At 40.5% G+C, this 19,819-nt stretch overlaps 1 long non-coding RNA gene across 10 annotated transcripts in view; it reads right to left on the minus strand.

Annotated features, from left to right (window-relative positions):
• Positions 1-15,309: 15,309 nt before the first annotated feature.
• Positions 15,310-19,819, minus strand: part of LOC145713622 (uncharacterized) — a 171,952-nt gene continuing 167,442 nt past the window's right edge. For all 10 annotated transcript variants that reach the window (XR_014136653.1, XR_014136658.1, XR_014136654.1 and 7 more), the window contains 4 exons: positions 19,010-19,095; positions 18,426-18,528; positions 16,810-16,936; positions 15,310-15,435 (listed from right to left, as the gene is read on the minus strand). This is a non-coding gene — a long non-coding RNA (uncharacterized LOC145713622). The remainder of the gene's footprint in view (positions 15,436-16,809; positions 16,937-18,425; positions 18,529-19,009; positions 19,096-19,819) is intronic.

The following is a 19,819-nucleotide window of genomic DNA, read 5'->3' on the forward strand; positions in this document are numbered from 1 at the left end:
ATTATAGAGCTAAGAATATGAAGGACTATGATGAAGGCAGCATGTTTGAGTTGGGCTGTGTAAAAAAAAAAAAAGATAAAAGAAAATAGCCTTGAAATAAGACACTGCCTCAAATAGGACTTCACCTAGGTGATTTCTAGCTCCTGAGTCTCCTCCGGATCCTGCAAAGTTCATGGAGTCCCAGACCTGGGACAGAAAGGACACAGAAACCAACCCTATAAAGGTGTGGGTTGGGACTGAACAACAGAGATTTCTGCAGTCATTTCCTTCCAGTCTAGGAAAACTGAAGGCCAGAAGAGCAGTCTTGAGAACTGACCTCCTTAAATTGTTCTAAAAACAGACAGGAGCTTGTTGGGAATGTCCTCCAGTAAGAAAAAAAAAAACAATAATAAAGTTGCCCCTGGGAAAGGAATTAGTTCTGTGCTAAAGCAGGCTCCTTTGGGCTCCTGAGAGCATATTGTAGGCATCTGTTTCTAACTCCACATTCCTTTCAAAGACATCATGTTGGTAGCTTGAAATCAGCCATAGTAGGAGTATTTACACCATGGAAATAGCCAAATGCTACAAATCAGGGTTTTTCTCCCCTGAGAGCTTTTTTACCAGCACACCACCACACATGGGTACATGTTTATCTACGAAGGAGACAGGCATTCCCCCATGCAAGCCCCTTTGAATGCATAGCGCCTACCCACCCACTACCTGGAGTGGACATCTTATTTTGATATTTTCTATCTGCTCATCCCTACTTGTCTTCCCTTTGGTAATAACAACCCCTGTTCTTTCCCTTGGCCCTGATTATTTATAAATTCCTGTTTTGCTTCATGGAGTTGCATTGGGCCCACTAAATCTATGTATGAAGGAAAATGGGACATAACTGTACAAATTAAATCCAAACCGACTGCTACATCAGAGCATTTTACTGCAGAACAAGGAAAGTTATGGATTTTCTCCCATAATCCTTGCAGCTACTCTAGGAGCTGGGTATTATCCCCCCACTTTACACATGAAGACACTGAGACAGGCTTCCAAATAAATACCTAAAGGTCACATTGAGCCAGATCCCAAAGCAGAATTTGAATGCAAGTCCGTTTAACTCTAACTCCCATGTTCATAACCACTTCATTGCTCCATTCTTGACACATTTATTAGGCATTGGCACTGTGGGGGAAGATATAAAGTGCTTGGGGACCTCCATCCTCCTTTGCCCAGCCTGTCTCATTATACTTCAGACAGCGTGTGGTGTGAGTGTGGAGGAAAAAGAGCCAGCTGACACGTGGGATTGCCAAGCAACAGCTTATGAAACGAACTCAAACCATGGCAACCAAACACTGCGGACCCAGCAATAGCCTCATTTTATTTACAAGAGTAAGAGGAGGGCTTTGTCAACAACGGATGAGATAAATGAGAAGGTACAGACTACACAAGTACAAGGAATTATCATTATCCCCATCATCATTATTTTCAAAGCACACAATACCAAATAATCTATGAAAATGAGTCCTTGAAAAAATAGAGAGTTAAATGCATCATTATGTCACATACAAACTACGTACATGTACATTTTTGTAAAATGTTTATCTCTGATATCCAAAATCTCAACCGATCACCCTTTATTTACTAGAGTAATTCATTTCAGGGTGGTAAGGAGGACAAACACATGAATACCCCTCATTCAAAAATCAATTTATTTACAAAGCACCTCCTAGTTAATGCCTCACAATAACTGGGTGCTTGGTATTGTTTTTCCCACTCCACAGGCAGGGAAAAACATGACGTGGGGACTGCAAATGAGTGTTCATGGGGTGCACAGTTAATAAAGCACATATCCAGGACACCCTCCTGCAAAAATATCATAAATCTTGGAACCCTCTGAGAATCTGATCACATCTGCAGCCCCTCCCCCTTGAAAAATGCACAAAAATCAACTTGTGCACAACAATTTGCCTGTAATTCAGTGGGACTCACGGTTCCTCCTGATGTACATCCATGGAGCCCAGCTGGAGGAACAATATTCATTTGTTTCTGACCATGATACACAGGGCTCTCAGGGCATCTCTTTTTTTCTCCAGAGATTACATGAAGCTTCCCCAAAATACAGACGGTTGTTAAGGTAGAAACCATGGAATGTTAGTAGTTGCAGGCAGAAGGAATTAGACATCACTGAGTGATTAATAATTTCAATCCAAATTGTGGCACTCAAAATTCTACCTTGATATCATGCCTCACTCACCGCCTTGGTCAGGCACACATCCACCAGAAATGAGGAAAGCTGACATCTCTCAGTGAACGACTGATCCCAGAACAAGTGACTCTGTCTTTGTCTGGGTGTGTTTTGTTCACCTGTTGTGACCTGGACATTGTCACCTTGCTGTCAAGAAACCTCATGGTTATTCTAGTAATGGAAGGAATGGAGTCTTCACTTGATGGTGACTACCAAGCCGGTAGGGCAGTGTCTTTTTTCTCAGAGAACCTAAAGTGGTTTGCTGAGGGCCCATACCAGGTAAACTCTAAGTCTTTCACAATATAGGCCTTTGTCTATACCCCTCCCACCCTAGTAGCTGGTGATGGACCTTTTGTAACACTACAGACTCATTTCCTCTCTCAATCCTAAGGCCCAGACTAAAAGCTAATTGAGTGACCCTCTGGTCCTCCAGGCCATACCACCATGATGTTTGGAGATGAGAGAAAACCTAAATCCAGTGGGGAGAGAGGGAGAGAAACAGAAAGAGAGAGGGAGGGAGGGAGAGAAAAGGAAGAGGAGGGAGGGGGGAGAAGGAAGAAGAGGAAGAGAGAGAGAGAGAGAGAGAGAAAGTGGAGTATTTCTCCTTAAGTCTTCAATGGAGTCTGAAATGGGGCTTGGAGTCCCCTGGGTCTTGAATGTCATCAGTATCTTTCTGCCTCCATCTAAGCCCTCCCTTCAGTCTTTGGGATCTTTATCTAGTCTGGGATGGCTGGTAGTCCTTGGGACAGACTACATATTCTTCTATGCCTGTAGATAAGCCAGGTCCTTATCTCTTGGTATTCAAAAGACCTAAGATCCTACAACTCAAAAAGCCTTTCTTTCAGTCCTATTTTCTCTGTGTAAATTTCCAGAAGTCTCTTCTGAAACTCAAAAGCTGATCTTGGGCTCTTTGATTCTATTTGCATTTCTGCTAAAATAACTCTACCCTGGGGTAGAAGCCTTGGACCTGCTGTGAATGAGGCAGGGCCAGGAGTACAAGGGCAAGCTAGAGCTAGGGGTGAAAAACAAAGGTTAATCATTCACAGTGTCACACTTTCACAAAAAGAAAGAGAAATAAATTTGCTAATAAAGAGAGGTGTTCAAAACCAAGGTAAATCCTAAAAGTGAACCTCTGCCTCTTTTGATTTCTCCCCCAAGAAGAAGCTCTGTGTGGAAATACGAGATTTCAATCTTGTTTTTGCTCCCACTGGACATTCCATCTGCTATACACTAGCCATTATGATCTGGGAGGTATTGTCTTACATGTGCGTCATGTCCATTTGCTCATTTAAATCTATTAGTGGTATTATACCTCTAAGCAGATGAGGAAATGAGAATCAGAGAGAATGAGTAACTTGCTCTTCACACATAGCTAAGAATTTAAACTAGAATTTTTTTTTTTCTGCCAAGCTCCATGCTAATAATCACCACGGCCTAACAGTTTCTTTGACCTTGGTTTCTAACAGGGTTGAAGGGTGGGAAAGTGACAGCCCTGCACAGCCCCGAGGTTACAGTGTGTCTGGAGCATGCAGGCCTCTTTGTGAGCTGGGCCTGGTTCCACTTGTCTATGACATCCAAAACATTACAAGAATGAGAGGGGCCACATACTATTAGAAGGCAGTATCAGCCATCACTAATGATGTCCCTTTGGATATGCACCAGGTGTGCAGAAAGTAATTAATATAGCAGACTATATTAGCAGACTAAGACTATTGTCTTTAGAAAGCCTTGCTTTCAAGGCTGGCTCTTGGCTGGCATCTGAGAACTTGGCACTTAGAAACAGAATGCTGGCTGCCTAAAGATGTCCACATCCTAATCCCTGGAACCTATAAATATGTTACTTTATATGGCAAAAAGGATTTTGCAGATGTGATTAAGGTTAAGGGCTTTGAGATGGGGAGATGATCTTGGACTATCTAGGTGAGCTTAATCTAATCACACAACTCCTTAAAAGTGGAGAACTTTTCCCAGTTGTGTCCAGATGAGATGATAGAGGGGCCAGAAAGACGTGACTTGAGAAGAATTCTACTCATTGTTCTAGCTTTGAAGATGGAGACAGGGCTCACAAGACAAGGAATGTGGTGGCCTCTAGAGTTGGGAACGGCCTTCAGTTTATGGCCCACAACAAAACAGGAGCCTCTGAACTGAATTTTGCCAGCAACCTGAGTGAGCAGGAATCAGACCCTCCCCTGGAGCCTCCAGAAGGAATGCAGCCATGCCCACACCTGGGTTTCAGCCTGGTGAGGCTGTGCTGGACTTCTGACCTCCAGAGCTCCAAGATAATAGTTTATATAGTGTAAGCCTCTAAGTTTGTGATGATTTGTCACAACAGCAATAGAAAATTAATACAGCACTTGACCTGTTCCCCAATTGATAAAGGTGGCATGCTGTGCCTAACCTGTTGGTGTAAATGTCATATATGCCGAACACCTGCTTTCCTTCTGAGAGTCTTGAATTTTGGTACATGCCAGGCAGAGGGTGTCTAGTGACCATTCCCCCAGTTAAAAAAAAAAAACAAAAACAAAAAAACTCTTGGGCACTGAGTGAGCTTCCTTGGACAAAAACATTCCCTACGTGTCGTGCACTTCCACTCCTGGGGGAAAGTGTGCTTGGTATACCCCCTCACAGAAGGGAGAGAGCATAAGGAAGCTTGTGCATGGATTCTTTAAGATCCCACCTGTGTCTTTTTTTTTTCCTTGACCTTATTGTATATCCCGTTGCTGTAATAAACCTTAGCTGTGAGTACAATCATACACTAAGTCCCTTGAGTCCTTCTACTGAATTCAGTGAATGTTTTGGGGCCCCTCGAAATTATGAGGGATGGCAGGCCACATTTTGAGTGGCCAGTGAGTTCCAAAGCGCTACAGTAGGTGTGATCTGAAGGCAGGCCTTTACATGCCATGTCTCACTTTGGGTTGGTGACTGGAGGCACCACTGGCATCCCTGTTGCTGGGCAACAGTGTTTTCCAGAGCAGAGGAGGAGCAGGATCCAGATAGGAGGTGCCATGATCCTCCACAGAAGAGGCACACCTGCTCCCTCTGGTGGTCTGTGCCTTTCAATAGTTGTATCCAGAGATGGGGACTTGCCATTCAGCGATGGGTAGAGCAGATTTCATCGGAAGCTGCTGGCTGAGCCTACTGCTAGATGTAAAAGTTCAATTCCAATGGACCTTCAGACCCAGAGATGTGGAGTGATTTCACTGTCAGAATATTGCATACATTCCTCCTGGAAGTATGTCCTGAGTGCAGATTTTTTTCAAGAAAGCGTTTAGCTGAACAGTAAAATCTGGTGGTTACCTGCTTGATTGTCCGGTCCCTCTGAATAGAGACATGGAATGTGTCTATTCAGGAAGAATCCTCCTGGAGGGTAGTCAGAAACCGTACATGAAGCTGTAGTTTGGAATGAGGGAAGCTACCTCTCTTTTGATCTCTCTTAACAAGACAACCCCAAAACTGTACATCTTAGGCTTCTCCTGAGATTAGGGGCTCTAAGTATCAGTGAAAATTTACAGCTACCTAAGGAAAGCAGCCAGCTTAACTTGTCTCTTCATTCATATATTGAGGCACCAAGCTAGTGGCTGAAGCATACAGTGGTAGACCAGACAGACGTGGTCCCTGCCTGCCCCTAGGTAGTGTCCAGCCTAAAGGAATCTTCCCATCTGGTATTACTGGATAATAAATATGGAACTTAGACAGACCTAGATTTCCAGTGGTGCCTGGACCATATCTACAACCTATTGCTAGACAGGAAGAGACATGGGGAAGCATACATGCTCACTATCCTCTCCCTAGGAACAGAGCATCACCCCACCCCCACCCCTGCCCTATTCAGCCTCTTCTGAGTAGCCTTTCTAAATTTCTGGAATCCCTGCATTAAAAGTCCTGCCTAAGGTGGAAAGCAGAACTCAGTCTAGGGGAGAGGTGTGAGCCCTAGGCTCCACCAAATGCTCCCCATCAAGACTTTGGTCAGAAGTGGGGCACCTGGGAGGCTCAATCGGTTAAGTGTCCGACTTCAGCTCAGGTCATGATCTCGTGGTCAGTGAGTTCGAGCTCCGCGTCAGGCTCTGTGCTGACAACTCAGAGCCTGGAGCCTGTTTAAAAGGATTCTGTGCCTCTCTCTCTCTCTCCCTTCCCCTCATCACACTCTGTCGCTCTCTCAAAAATGAATAAACGTTAAAAAAAAAAGACTTTGGGTAAGAAGAGAGAAACAAGTGAGGAGCCAATTTTCCAGTGGAATCTATTCCCAGTGAAAATTGTACAGCATGGCTAGAGATATCGAGTCCTCACAAGCAGTTGAGGTAGATGTCCTAATGGCACAGTCATGAGGTTCACCTCAGCAGTGCCTGTCCTTAGAGTAGGTAGAATGTCATCAAGTTCTGTCTCACCTGTTGGAGATTTCCTGAGCTCTACCTAGTAGCCATTAACAAAAATACCTTTTCTGCTTAAAGAAGCTAGAATTGGTTCTGTTGCTTGTAACTAGGAAGTCTGATGGATAAAGGGAGGTCCAAAAACAAACAAGAGCCAATGTATTGTTTCTCTTTGACACTGTCAGGGCTGGGGGTCTGGATCTGAGAACAAAAATAAGTAAAGAGTAGAGGACTGTAAGTCTCATCTAGCTACTTATAAAGTCTCATCTGCCTATTTATAAAGTTTCTCATTTATTTAAATTATTTTTCTGTTTTGAAAGTCATAGGTTCACCACCCCACTAAGGCCTGAAGTCATACACTCACCTACAAAGAGGGTACTGGCATTGACATTCCTTCATGGCATACATATACTGACCACAAGATGGCGAAAGAGATTATCACATCAAGCCAGCCCATCTTCACACCATTATTACACTAGAGATAACATTTACTGAGCACTTAATGTGTGTCAGGAACTTTCCGAGGGCTCTAATGTGTTGTCACTTATAATCCTATGAAATAGTTGCTATTTCATATGTGAGGAAACTGAGGCACGGAGATATCGGCCTACCTGTCTCTAGCTCATATTTATGTATCATTTATCCATTATACCATCCAATATATCCATCCAATATACCATTTTCTATCATCTGTACACCTATATACCAATTTATCATCTATATCTTTTTATTTAAAGTTTTCTTTATTATAAAAGTGACACATACTCATGGTAAAAATACTCAAATGGTAATGGTTGGTTTAAAAAAAATATTTATTATTTATTTTTGAGAGAGAAAGAATTTGAGTGGGGAAGGAGAAGACAGAGAGGGAGACACAGGATCTGAAGCAGGCTCCAGGCTTTGAGCTGTTAGCACAGAGCTGAACGCGGGGCTCGAACTCAGGAGAAACATGAGATCATGACGTGAGCCAAAGTCAGATGCTTAACCGAGTCACTCAGGTGTCCCATGATTGCTAAAAGTTTTTAAAGTCCTCTCTTCTCCCTGCCCACGATCCCAGTTCTACTGCCTAGTGATAACTACTGTTAGTTTCTTCTGTACTTGTCCATAAATGTTCATAGAGATGAAAATTGGCTACTCTTTGATATTCATAGAAAATGAATATGCAAGTGTATTTTATACATATATTCTACACACATATACACACAGGACCATATCCCACACACTGTTCTACAGCACACACCTCTGCTTGGCATTTCCTCTTGGCCATCAGATGCAGACTGGGATTACTCTTGCCTGAGGGCCTCATTTATGGGCCTTGGGTGTGACAGTGGCTGCACTCACATGTGCACTAGAGAGCAAGTCAGCTGCACTGGAGCCCCCTGTGACAGTAAGCATTGGACAAGAAGGCTATTGATAAACTTCAGGGAATGGGGAGATGTGACACGGTGCAAGGGAAGTTTGTGTGTGGTTCTCAGGTAGGGCTGGACCTCACCTCTGGTGTATTCTGGCCTCTAGCCCTGGTCCTAGAGAAAATTCAGATTTGCATACAACCAACATTCACAGTGTGCCTTTAAAACAGGCTTAGGTCTTTCCTTTACACACTGCATTTTTTTATCTTAATCTGTGTGGAACCCCTTGTAAGGTAGGAATGATCTCCATTTTACAAGGAACAAGGCTGAAACTCAAGAAGGATCAACTACATGTTAAAGGTAGACACAGGACTTTTAAGGAGAACCAAGAGTCAAGTCAGTTCTTTTATTCTCTTCCAGAGCACTGTCCACTGCACTTCAGCAAAGGCTGCTGGGGAGAGAGTATCTTATACCCCATACAATATTCCTGGAGTACGGTCTTTGCATCCCCTTGTACAGCCCTGATCTTTCTCCCCTGTCCATCCCTTCATCCATGCAGCTTCCCCTAGTGCTGCAGGGCCTGGGACGGAGGAATAGTCAAGTCCAGAAAGGCTTCTGGGGCTGTGAAATTTCCCCTCAGAGGCCAGGTCCTGAGGAGCAATCAGAAATCATGATAGGCCATCATCTCCACAGCTGAGTCTGCCCCCAGCCCTGTCCCAGGCTCCCTCCCCCCCAGATCCTGCCCTCACAGATAAGGATGAAGCCCCAGGTCCATTCTGAGGGTGGGCCTGGACCCCACATCCGGAGAGGCAGAGCTCCCAAGGCTGCTGGGCCTGAAAAGACACATCCCTTTGATATCTTATTGGTACTTTGCAGAATCTATGCCTGCTCCTCACCTCCTTCTCAGGCTCCCAAAGCTGTGGGTAAAATGAGGGTTTGGCAGCTGTCCTTCTGACCCAGAAGACACCGAGCCTGAGCCCCCCAGGGGGCAGCAGGCACAACAAGGCTAGGACTACTGCTGGCACCTCCCCTACAGTTAAGAAAGGGGCCTTAGCTATAGGACACAACCCCAAGATCCTCAGGTCTGGCAGAGTCCCAGGTTGGCAGAGGTGGGAGTCGGGGGAGGGAAGCAGCTTCAGTAGGAGAGCTGCCAACAGGAGATGAGGGGGTGGGGAGGGCTTGAGGGCCTCAGAGAGCTCCTGCACTAAGAGCTGCTGGCAGTGGAAAGTGGCCACAGGTGCTGGTCCCAGGGAGTCAGGAGGATGCTCAGAAGTAGATAGCCAGTGTTTGAAGATCAAGAGAGAGCCTGTTCTAGGAAGAATCCGTTTCCTGAGTCCCGTGATGGCTGGCTTTGGCCCAGTATACACTGCCTGGCTATGGGGCTGTGCTGCCTGAATATACCCTAGCAGTGCTCGCCTTGGTTAGCACTGGACATCTCCCTTCAGCCCAGCCCCTTCCTTCGGGGAGGAGGTAGTGCCTAGGCCTCCTGGGGTTAGCAGCAGGAGTTGGTTAAGGAGTCTTTAAGAAGGACAGGATGCCTGGTTCCCATCAGGTTGCCTCTGTGCTGGCTCTCCCAGGGTACAGGGAGAGTTAACCCCCCTCATGTGAAGTAGACAGACAAGGGGGTGCCATATTGTCCATGCTCTGGGTTTTTTTCCACACACCAGACACGATGGCAAGAGGGGAAAAAACCACTACAGCTGAGGCCCTCAGAGCTGCCCTGGTGCCTAATCTTCCTAAGCCAACTCTTGCTTCAATTCCTTGAAGCACCCCAGCATCCTTCCAATAAATCCCTGCCCTTGTGTCCTGCAATGAAACACTCAAACTGGTTCCCTGCTGTCATGAGGTACTTAGTTTAGGGGGCCCTTCCCATCCAGCTGGCACCTCTCTCTTGCCCCCAGATGACAGGCATGGAAACTGAATATAGTGTCCAAGTTGTACTAGATTTCCTCACATCCACAGCAATCCAGTACCAGGTGATGGACTGGGAGGGATAAACACCTCAAGGAAGGACTGGAATCAGTGCTAGGTTATCCTAAAAGCCAACTAAGCCAGTGCTTACTTAGGTCACCACCAGGGAAGCCCCACCACCCCCACAATGAGAAAGAGATCATTAGAAACATTTTGATATTTGTATTTGATATTCAAAGAAACATTGTATCATGGGAAAATATAAACATTTTACCATCAATTTTTATCACAAAATACATATGGCAAATGGGAAGGAGGACACTCCATAGTCTTTTCAGGGCTCAGACAGACCTTCTAAGGATCTTAATGTGGCCCTGGCAGAATGTCTCCATTATCTGTTCCTCAGGCCCAGTTGCACCTTGGTCAAGGAAGGGAAGCAAATAAGAGCTACTGTTTCTCCTACTAGGGGCTCCTACTGTGTGTACCCCTGAACACAAGATGGTTACAAAGTAAGTAACCACAAGCTTCTCTTTAAAAACAGTTTTTCAGGGGCGCCTGGGTGGCTCAGTTGGTTAATCATCCAACTCTTGATTTCCGTTCAGGTCATGATCTCAAGGGAGCCCCACGTGGAGCTCTGCACTGGGCATGGAGCCTGCTTCAGAGTCTCTCTCTCACTCTCCCTCTCCTCTGATCACATGTGCAAAATCTCTCTCTCTCTCTCTCAAATAAATAAATAAATAAATAAGCTTTTCCAATCTAGTAACAGATCTTTATCATTTTAGAAAAAGATATAGTCATGGTCAAAATTGAAAAATCATAGAAAGGTATAAAGGGAAAAGTGGAAATTCCCTCTCTGCTTTCTTTTTATCATTTTTTTCAATATATGAAGTTTATTGTCAAATTGGTTTCCATACCACACCCAGTGCTCATCCCAAAAGGTGCCCTCCTCAATACCCATCACCCACCCTCCCCTCCCTCCCACCCCCCATCAACCCTCAGTTTGTTCTCAGTTTTTAACAGTCTCCTATGCTTTGGCTCTCTCCCACTCTAACCTCTTTTTTTTTTTTTTCCTTCCGCTCCTCCATGGGTTTCTGTTAAGTTTCTCAGGATCCACATAAGAGTGAAACCATATGGTATCTGTCTTTCTCTGTATGGCTTATTTCACTTAGCATCACACTCTCCAGTTCCATCCACGTTGCTACAAAAGGCCATATTTCATTCTTTCTCATTGTCACGTAGTATTCCATTGTGTATATAAACCACAATTTCTTTATCCATTCATCAGTTGATGGACATTTAGGCTCTTTCCATCATTTGGCTATTGTTGAGAGTGCTGCTATAAACATTGGGGTACAAATGCCCCTATGCATCAGTACTCCTGTATCCCTTGGGTAAATTCTTAGCAGTGCTATTGCTGGGTCATAGGGTAGGTCTATTTTTAATTTTTCGAGGAAACTCCACACTGTTTTCCAGAGTGGCTGCACCAATTTGCATTCCCACCAACAGTGCAAGAGGGTTCCCCCTCTCTGCTTTCTAATCTTACCTCTTCTTCTACTCAGATAGAAATTTCTCCTTGAGCCCTCCAATATTAGCCTTTCCACGTTATTGTGGAAATGTGTCCCTGTACATATCCAAAGCCAACCCTTCCATTTGTGTTCAGATCCCATCCCTATGGCCTTACTAAGGTGTTCCATCCTCTCCTATGCCATTCTCACCAGCACACAAACATGCTTTAATATCAATCAAAAAATAATCCCCCCTTCCTTGACCTCATGCCAGCCTCTTAGCTAAATTTCCATTTCCCTCTTTCGTGCATTGAAACTCCTCAAAAAACATTTTCTATAATCACCACCTCTACTTGCTCACCTCCCATTTCACCTTGATCCTCTTCAATCAGGCTTTTCTCCTCCTGAGCAAGTGGATCTTATCAAGGTCTCTGGTGACACATATCTTGCCAGATTAAGAATTTCTTATAGCCTCTTTGCATGACCCCTCACCATCATTTTAAATTGTTGACTGCTTATTATTTCTTTCAATACTTCATTTCCTTTAGATGTTCTTGATACCACAACTCACCTAGTTTCTTCCTACCTCTCTGGTGGTCCTTTTTCTTAATCCTTTTATAGGCTCTTCCTTATGTGGAAAGCCCCAGGACTCTGCCTGTGGCTCTCTTCTCTGTATATAATCTCTCCCTAGGTGAGTTCCTGTAGGCCCATGGCTTCAAATGCTATCTATATCCTTAATGAATTTCAAATTTATACCTCTCTCTTAAATTCATTATGTCCAAATGCCTACTGACAACAGGACAATAGGCAATAAGTTACCTCACATTTTAAAGAGATGGGAATAATGTATTTCCTCATTCTGCTAGTCTAAGCAGTCTACATAATGACAGGATTAGTAGAAATTTGAAAGTCCCTTAAAGAGTCTATTGGAAATAAAATACCTAAGTTGCAAGATGTCAACCTACTGGGGGCTGGTATGAAATAAATCTTCCCTACTCTGAGTTGGAGGGGAGGTTATGTTACCCACCTCATTTAAAATCAAATGAATTGAGATTTAAGAGAAACACTAAAAGACATTTAGAATATGTTTAAGAAAGGAAGACTGGCATCTCACCAGCTGTATGCTCTGAGCTATAGGAAATCACAGACCCATCCTAGTGCTGCAACCAGAATGGAGTCTGACGACCCAAGTTTTAGAGCCTGAAGTATATCCCCTGGAGACTGATGCTTGGTTTTTGCCTGGAGAAATTTCAAAGAGAAAGTCTTACAGAGCAGCCTAGGAGAGCTGGGAGAAAACAAATCACAGCATAGGGACATGCTCTACTACCACTATATGGCATGGAAAGAATGAATATAGTTTCCTATAGGCCACGTGGATGCTGAGGAAGGCAACAGAACTTGAGCCACTGCCCAAGGGTCCTTGCCTTGTCAGGACAAGGGGACCACAGCACTAAAATAAATGGAGGACAGGAACACAAAGTTAGGCAGTGCACATCACCTACATTCAACAAGTGAATACACATTCTTTTCAAGCACATATGTAATTTTTACAAAAATTGACCATATTCTGGGCTGTAAAACACGACAAATTTCTAAAAATTGAAATATACAGTGTAAAGCCTCTGACTGAATAATTACACTGAAAAGAATATGTATTCCGTTGTTGAGTACAGAGTTCTATATATTTCCATTAGGTAAAATTTGTTAATCACGATGTGCAAATCTTTCATATCACTCCTTACTGATTTTTGTCTGTTTTCTCTTCTACTGATTTCTCCTTGGAGTTCTACCAATTTTTCCATTATGCTCTGAAGAGATGCTATTAGGTTCATATTTAAAATTGTTAAATATTCCTAAAAAAATAAAAAAATTTGTTAAATATTCCTGATGAATTTTTCTACATGAAATATCCCTTATTTTGTAGTAATGCTTATTTATCTGAAAGCTTATTTTAGCTATTTTGTGCAGAATATCTTTTGCCCATACTTTTACTTTCAAATTTTCTGAATTCTTATGTTTTAGCTGTGTCTCTTATAAATAGCTGTATCAGTTACTTGTGCTGCATAACAAAAAGAAAATGTTCAAATGTTTGAAGGTTAAGGAATACACTTAAAAGTAGTCCATAGTTCAAAGAAATCAGAATGAGAATAAGAAAATATGCTAAGTTGAATAACAAAAATACTATATATCAAAACTTGAGATGAAACAAAAGCCCTATTTAGAAAACGTTATAATTTAAAAGTGTATATTAAAAAGGCTAGGGGAGCCTGGGTGGCTCAGTTGGTTAAGTGTCCAACTTCAGCTCAGGTCATGATCTTGTGGTTCATGTGTTCAAGCCCTGCGTTGGGGCTGTGCTGACAGCTGGAAGCTTGGAGCCTGCTTCAGATTCTGTGTCTCCCTCCCCTGCCAGCACTCTGTCTCTCAACAATAAATAAACGTTAAAAAAAATGTTTTTAAAGGCTAAAAATTAGTGAGCTAAACATTTATTTCAAGGAGGTAGAAAAAGAAGAGCAAATTAAACAGAAAAAGAAGAAAAATAATAAAAGTAAGAGATAAAATTAACAAAATATAAAACAAAAATAGAATAGGATCAGCATAGTCAAAAGTTGGTTTATTTTTAAAAAACTAATAATGGTGGTAAACTTCCAGTGAGACTGGTTAATAATGCAAGAGGGAAGGCACAAATTATCAGTACTAAGAATTAAAATGTCAGTATCACAGATCCTGCAGACATTAAGAGAATAATGAGAGAATATTATGGACAACTCTGTAATGAAAATTTAGGTAACATGGCCAAAGCCCTATAAAAATAAAACTTACCCAAACTGACTAGAGAATAGAAAATATTAAATCATTAATTTCAAACTTTCCTAAAAAATGAACTCCAAGCCCAGATGGCTTCACTAACAAATTCTATCAAACATTTAAGAAATAATTCCAAAGTTAGATGAACTCTATCAGAAAACAGAAAAAGAGGATATATACCTCAACTCATTTTTGAAGACAGAATAAGAAAATATCAAAGCCCAAGATAGAGAGTACATAAAAAAATGTATGGGCCAATCTCACTTGTGAACAAAGATACAAACATCCTAAACAAAACATCAGAAAGAGGAATACAACAATACATAAAAAGGAGAATATATCATGACTCAAACTGTGTTTAGTCTAGGAATACCACATTAACAGATTAATGGAAAAACCTCATAAGATCACCTCAGTAGATGTAGAGTAAGTGTGTGATAATAACATTCAACAAACATTCATGGTAAGTACTCTTAGCAAACTAGGAATAAAAAGAAACTTCCTTAATCTAATAGAAGAGATCTAATTTTTAAAAATCTATAGTACTTAAAAAAAAAAATAGGGCACCTGGATGGCTCAGTCAGTTAAGTGTCCAACTCCTGATTTTGGCTCAGGTCACAATCTCACAGTTTGTGAGATCTAGCCCCATGTTGGGCTCTGCACAGTTGTGCAGAGCCTGCTTGGGATTCTCTCTCTCCTTCTCTGCCCGTCTCCTGCTCATGCTCTGTCTCTCTCAAAATAAATAAATAAACTTTAAAAAAATAAAAAAATTAAAAAATTAAAAATCTATAGCATACATCACAGTGAAATGTTGAGAGATCAGGGATACACAAGGATGTCTATTATCATCACTTCTATCCAACTTAAAAGGATGTGGCTAATGTCATAAGGTAAGGACAAGAACTACAAGGTAGAAAGATTCAAAAGAAACAATACCATCATTATTTGCATGTGGTATGACTGTGTATGTAGAAAATCCAAAAGGATGTAGAGATACACTATTAAAATAAGTTTAGCAAAGTTGCCAGACAAAATCATTACACAAGAATAAACAGCACTTCTATAGACCAGCTCTAAATAGGATAAAGAGTTTTTTTAAGATACCACTTATAATAGTATCACATTCTTAGAAACAGATTTAACAAAAGATATGCATGACTTCTTCTGAGCAAACTTTATTAAGGCTTTATTGAGAGAACTTAAGCCAAATTATCAACATAACAAAGCATATGTATGTCTTCAGCTTGTCTTCTTTTGAACATATGACTGTTCATCACCTAAAACATAAACGTAAGAATTGGGTACATCACTTAGGAGAACTTTACTTAGACAAGAATAAAGGTACATAAAGGACACTACAGCTTTGGTTTTATAAGATGAAACTAAAACCAGAACCTTAATCATGGCACAGACCTCTATGCTAATGTACATTTTCAGGCATATAAGCACCAACTTTTTAAATACATCACTCTTTTTGATGGTATGAAGAAACACAGATTTCTCAAACCCAGAACAGATCAAATCCCACTAGTCTATTTAAAGATAATTTTAGGTAGTGAGAAAAAGCTGTCTGATTTCAGTTAAAATAAAATCAACCAAGCAGAAACTCCAAGAAGCAAAGCAAACAAGCAAGTAAACCCAGTATCACTGAAATTCATTCATTTGAAATAGTCTTCTAATTATCTATATTAGCTAAAATAATAATGTCACTGGGACATGTGGGTGGCTCAGTGGGTTAAGCATCCACCTTCAGCTCAGGTCATGATCTCGTGGTTCATGAGTTCGAGCCCAGCATTGGGCTCTCTGCTGTCAACATGCAGCCTGCTTTGGATCCTCTGTCCCCTTCTCTCTCTGCCCCTCCCCCCACTCAAAAAGAAATAAAAACCTTTAAAAATAATTAAAAATTAAAATGATGTCATGCTTGGAACCATTTTAACTAAAGAGAAGGCAAAGAACATTATCCCATTTGGTTTGTCTCTTTTGTGCAAAAATATTTCATTGATTCAGTTCATCTTTTCTATGGTCTATTTATAGTAAAGTGACCATTTCTTCCATTGGCACCTATTGTCCTGGTGTAAGCAGTCAACAGCACTCCCTTAAACTCTCAAGAGTGTCCTGGTTTGGATGAGAAAAATTACACAGTCACACTAGTTATAAGCCACTACCATCATAGATGACATTACAAGATGCAGGCAAATATTACCATTTCTTAGCCTCACTCACTATTTAAAAAACAAATAAGCCAACCTATAAAAGCCAAAACAAACAGATCCATATCATTTTTTGGTGTCTAAAAGATAAAGTGATTGTTGAGAAATAGTTCAGGCAAATTAAACGAAAATCAGTACTACTATGTTGTTTAGATATCCATTTGGTACTGGGGTATGTTAAATAATTTATGTAAGTATATGACCACTTGCATTAGGTTTCAAAGGACTTCTATTCCAAAGTAATAATACTTCCATGTTTTATAATTCAACAACACGCCTTTGAGTTAACTCATTTTTTCCTTCTGATACTGTCTCTGAATCAAGCATTTGGTGTCTAAGCTACTTTTCAAATAATCTTTGTGTTCGTGATTTGTTACAAAGGTATAATAATATTGTAGAAAAGAACAACCCCATGACTGGCATTCTTAATGGAGAACTTACATGCTTCTGGAATTTTAGCAGGTGCTGGATTAGGTGGAGTCTTCCTTTTTCACCTCAGGGCAATCTACATGCTCAGCTCCAGTCTCTTCCAGACCCATTCCCTGGGTTTCACTTTCCAGTTCAGGTTCTTATATAAATAAACAGAATTATTAATGTAAGCAGCAAACCATAAATTAATATTATTAAATAAAGCTCTGTAAGTCAGTAGTGTAAAAAGTGTGATGTATAAGAATGCAGTAAGCATTAAAAAGTTTTTCTGCTAGAAAATGGGAGTTATGTTTCTTATATATTACCTCCTCTATGAAGTGTTTCTTTTTCCAAAACTGTTTAAGATAACTTAGTTATCACCTTTGTAACCTATATATACTTATATTATTGCACTTATTCCACTAGATCAGCCATTTGTTTACCTGAATTTCTGACAAGATTGTGAGTACAAGACAGAAATCATTCTCTCGTTTATATTTTTATCTTCAGCATCGAGTACATGATCTGCCACCAAGCAGGCCCCAATAAATGAGTGAAAAAAAGTCATCACAAATAAAAAGATGAGAGAAACCCAACCTGAAGAATATTTTACAAAACAAATGGCCTGGACTCCAGAAATTGTCAATCAGGAAAGACAAAGAAAGACTGAAGTACACTTCTAGGATAAAGGAGTCCAAAGAGAGGTGACAACTAAATACAATGGGTGGTTTTGGGTTGGGTCCTGGATCAGGAAAAAATAATGGTATAAAGGATATTACTAAGCCAGCTGACAAAACTGGACATTACTAGGCAACAGACCACATATTAGATAATAATTTTTTCTTAACGTTAAAGTTCCTCAATCTGATCATTGTACTGGGGTTATGTAAAACAATATCCTTGTTTCTAGGAAACAGATACTGAATTACTTTGAGAGTACAGAGTTGAAATTTAATCTCAAGTGGTTTAACAATAATAATATGTGTATTATTATCTAAGGAAGGGTGATATGTGGCACAAGGTTAGCATAGCAATGCGTGAATCAAGGTGTCTGAGGCTCCTATCAAAAGTACACTGTACTTTTCTTGTAACTTTTCTGTAAGCTTTAAATCTTTTCTAAGTACAAAAGTTTTTAAAAAAGGAATATATGACAACTAGATTATGGTTCAGGAAGACAAAAATATTGAAGACTTTAACAGCAACTAGGAAAGGCTTTCACATTTTTGTTTCTCTGTATTATGATTTTTAAAAATTACAATCTAAGAGTTAGCCAAAGTGTATCTAGGTCTGCTTAAACATTTGATGCCACAACTTAAGAAGCCCAGAAAACAGCATTCAAAAAAGGCCAACTTTAACTAGTGACATACTGTATAATTCTGTCTAAATTTAATGTTGTTTCCTTGCTTTGCTAATATAGAGCATTGGCAAGAATTGTACTTTCCAAGCATGCCAAACAATTTAAAATATGGGATGGTAAAATGCTGAAAGAAAGAAAACTTATCACAGAGAAGGACTGCAGTCAGCTGCAAACTATACCTTTCCCTTACCAAACAAGTTTCCAGCCAATTTTCAAGGAACCCTTTATCTATTCCTATTACTAATATAACATCATAAATGAAATACAACATGTTTCTTCATCCCCTCTTCACCTTGAGCCACAGGTGCTCCTTCTTTCTCTTGCCCAGTCTCAATATCTGGATTCTCAGTTGGTAGCTCCTTTTGTTGTGATGTTTTTTCACCTGGTTGTTTAGCCTTAGGGGAGGATAGGTGCAAATAAAGAGTATTGATATTAATACTATAATGACAGAAGGCACAAATACACATACTACATGGAGGTAGTCAATCACAAATCTGAAGTTTTTCCTATACTCTTCTCTGTAAGTATTCAATAAAATTACTCTTTATATATAGAAAATACTCCAAGGAGTTATCTGCAAGGACTAATAATTCTGGAAACCTTTTTAATCTTTTCTGAGATGTGTGTTGTTTGTTTATTCATAAGCACAATAGGGAAGTCATAGAGAGGATTCCTGGACTCCTATCAATTTACATATCCAGGCAACACCAGAATGTAAGTCTTTTTCCTCAATGTTTCTTTCCTGGATTCATTTTTCATCCATTTTAAGCAAGAAAGTCCTTTAAACAACATACTATACTGGTTCAACAACTTTTTTTGATAGTTTTTCCTAAAAAATTATTTCTGCCAATAGAAGTAAAACATTAAAGCACTCACAACCACAGGTTCTTCCTGCTTAGAAGACTTTTTTCCATCTCCCTTTCCTCTAGATCTTGATCTTACTCGTGCACTCATATTTCACACTGAAAATAGAAAATCGTTAAATATACACCACATCTTCTTTATCCATTCATCAGCTGATGCACATTTGGGCTCTTTCCATAATTTGGCTATTGTTGATAGCACTGCTATAAACATTGGGGTGCATGTATATACAATGGAATACTACTCAGCGATCAAAAAGAATGAAACTATTTTTTGCAATAACGTGGATTGAACTAGAGTGTATTATGCTAAGCGAAAACAGTTCGAGAAAGACAAATGTCATAGGATTTCACTCATATGTGGAATTTAAGAAACAACAGATGAACACAGGGTAAGAGAAGGAAAAATAAGATAAAAACAGAGAGGGAGAGGGAAGCAAACCATAAGAGACTCTTAAATAGAGAACAAACTAAGGGGTGCTGGAGGGGAGGTGGGGAAGGATGGGTTAAATGGGTGAGGGGCATCAAGGAGGGTACTTTTAGGGATGAGCACTAGGTGTCATATGTAAGAGATGAGTCACTGGGTTCTACTCTTGAAACTAAGACTATGCTGTATGCTAATGAACTTGAATTTAAATTAAAACATAATAATAAATAAAAAAGAAAAAATCATTGACTGAAGAATGTAATAAAATAATAATTATACTGAAATATTTTTATGGCCAACTGCTAATTATAAATTCTTTTTTACATTTGTTGAGATTTCCAAAATAAATCTTGAACTCATAACAACTGCCTATTTTCCAATCACATCAAATGAGGC

Source organism: Panthera onca, chromosome X, assembly GCF_046562875.1.
Source record: "Panthera onca isolate mPanOnc1 chromosome X, mPanOnc1 haplotype 2, whole genome shotgun sequence".
In the NCBI taxonomy this organism is placed as follows: Eukaryota; Metazoa; Chordata; class Mammalia; order Carnivora; family Felidae; genus Panthera; species Panthera onca.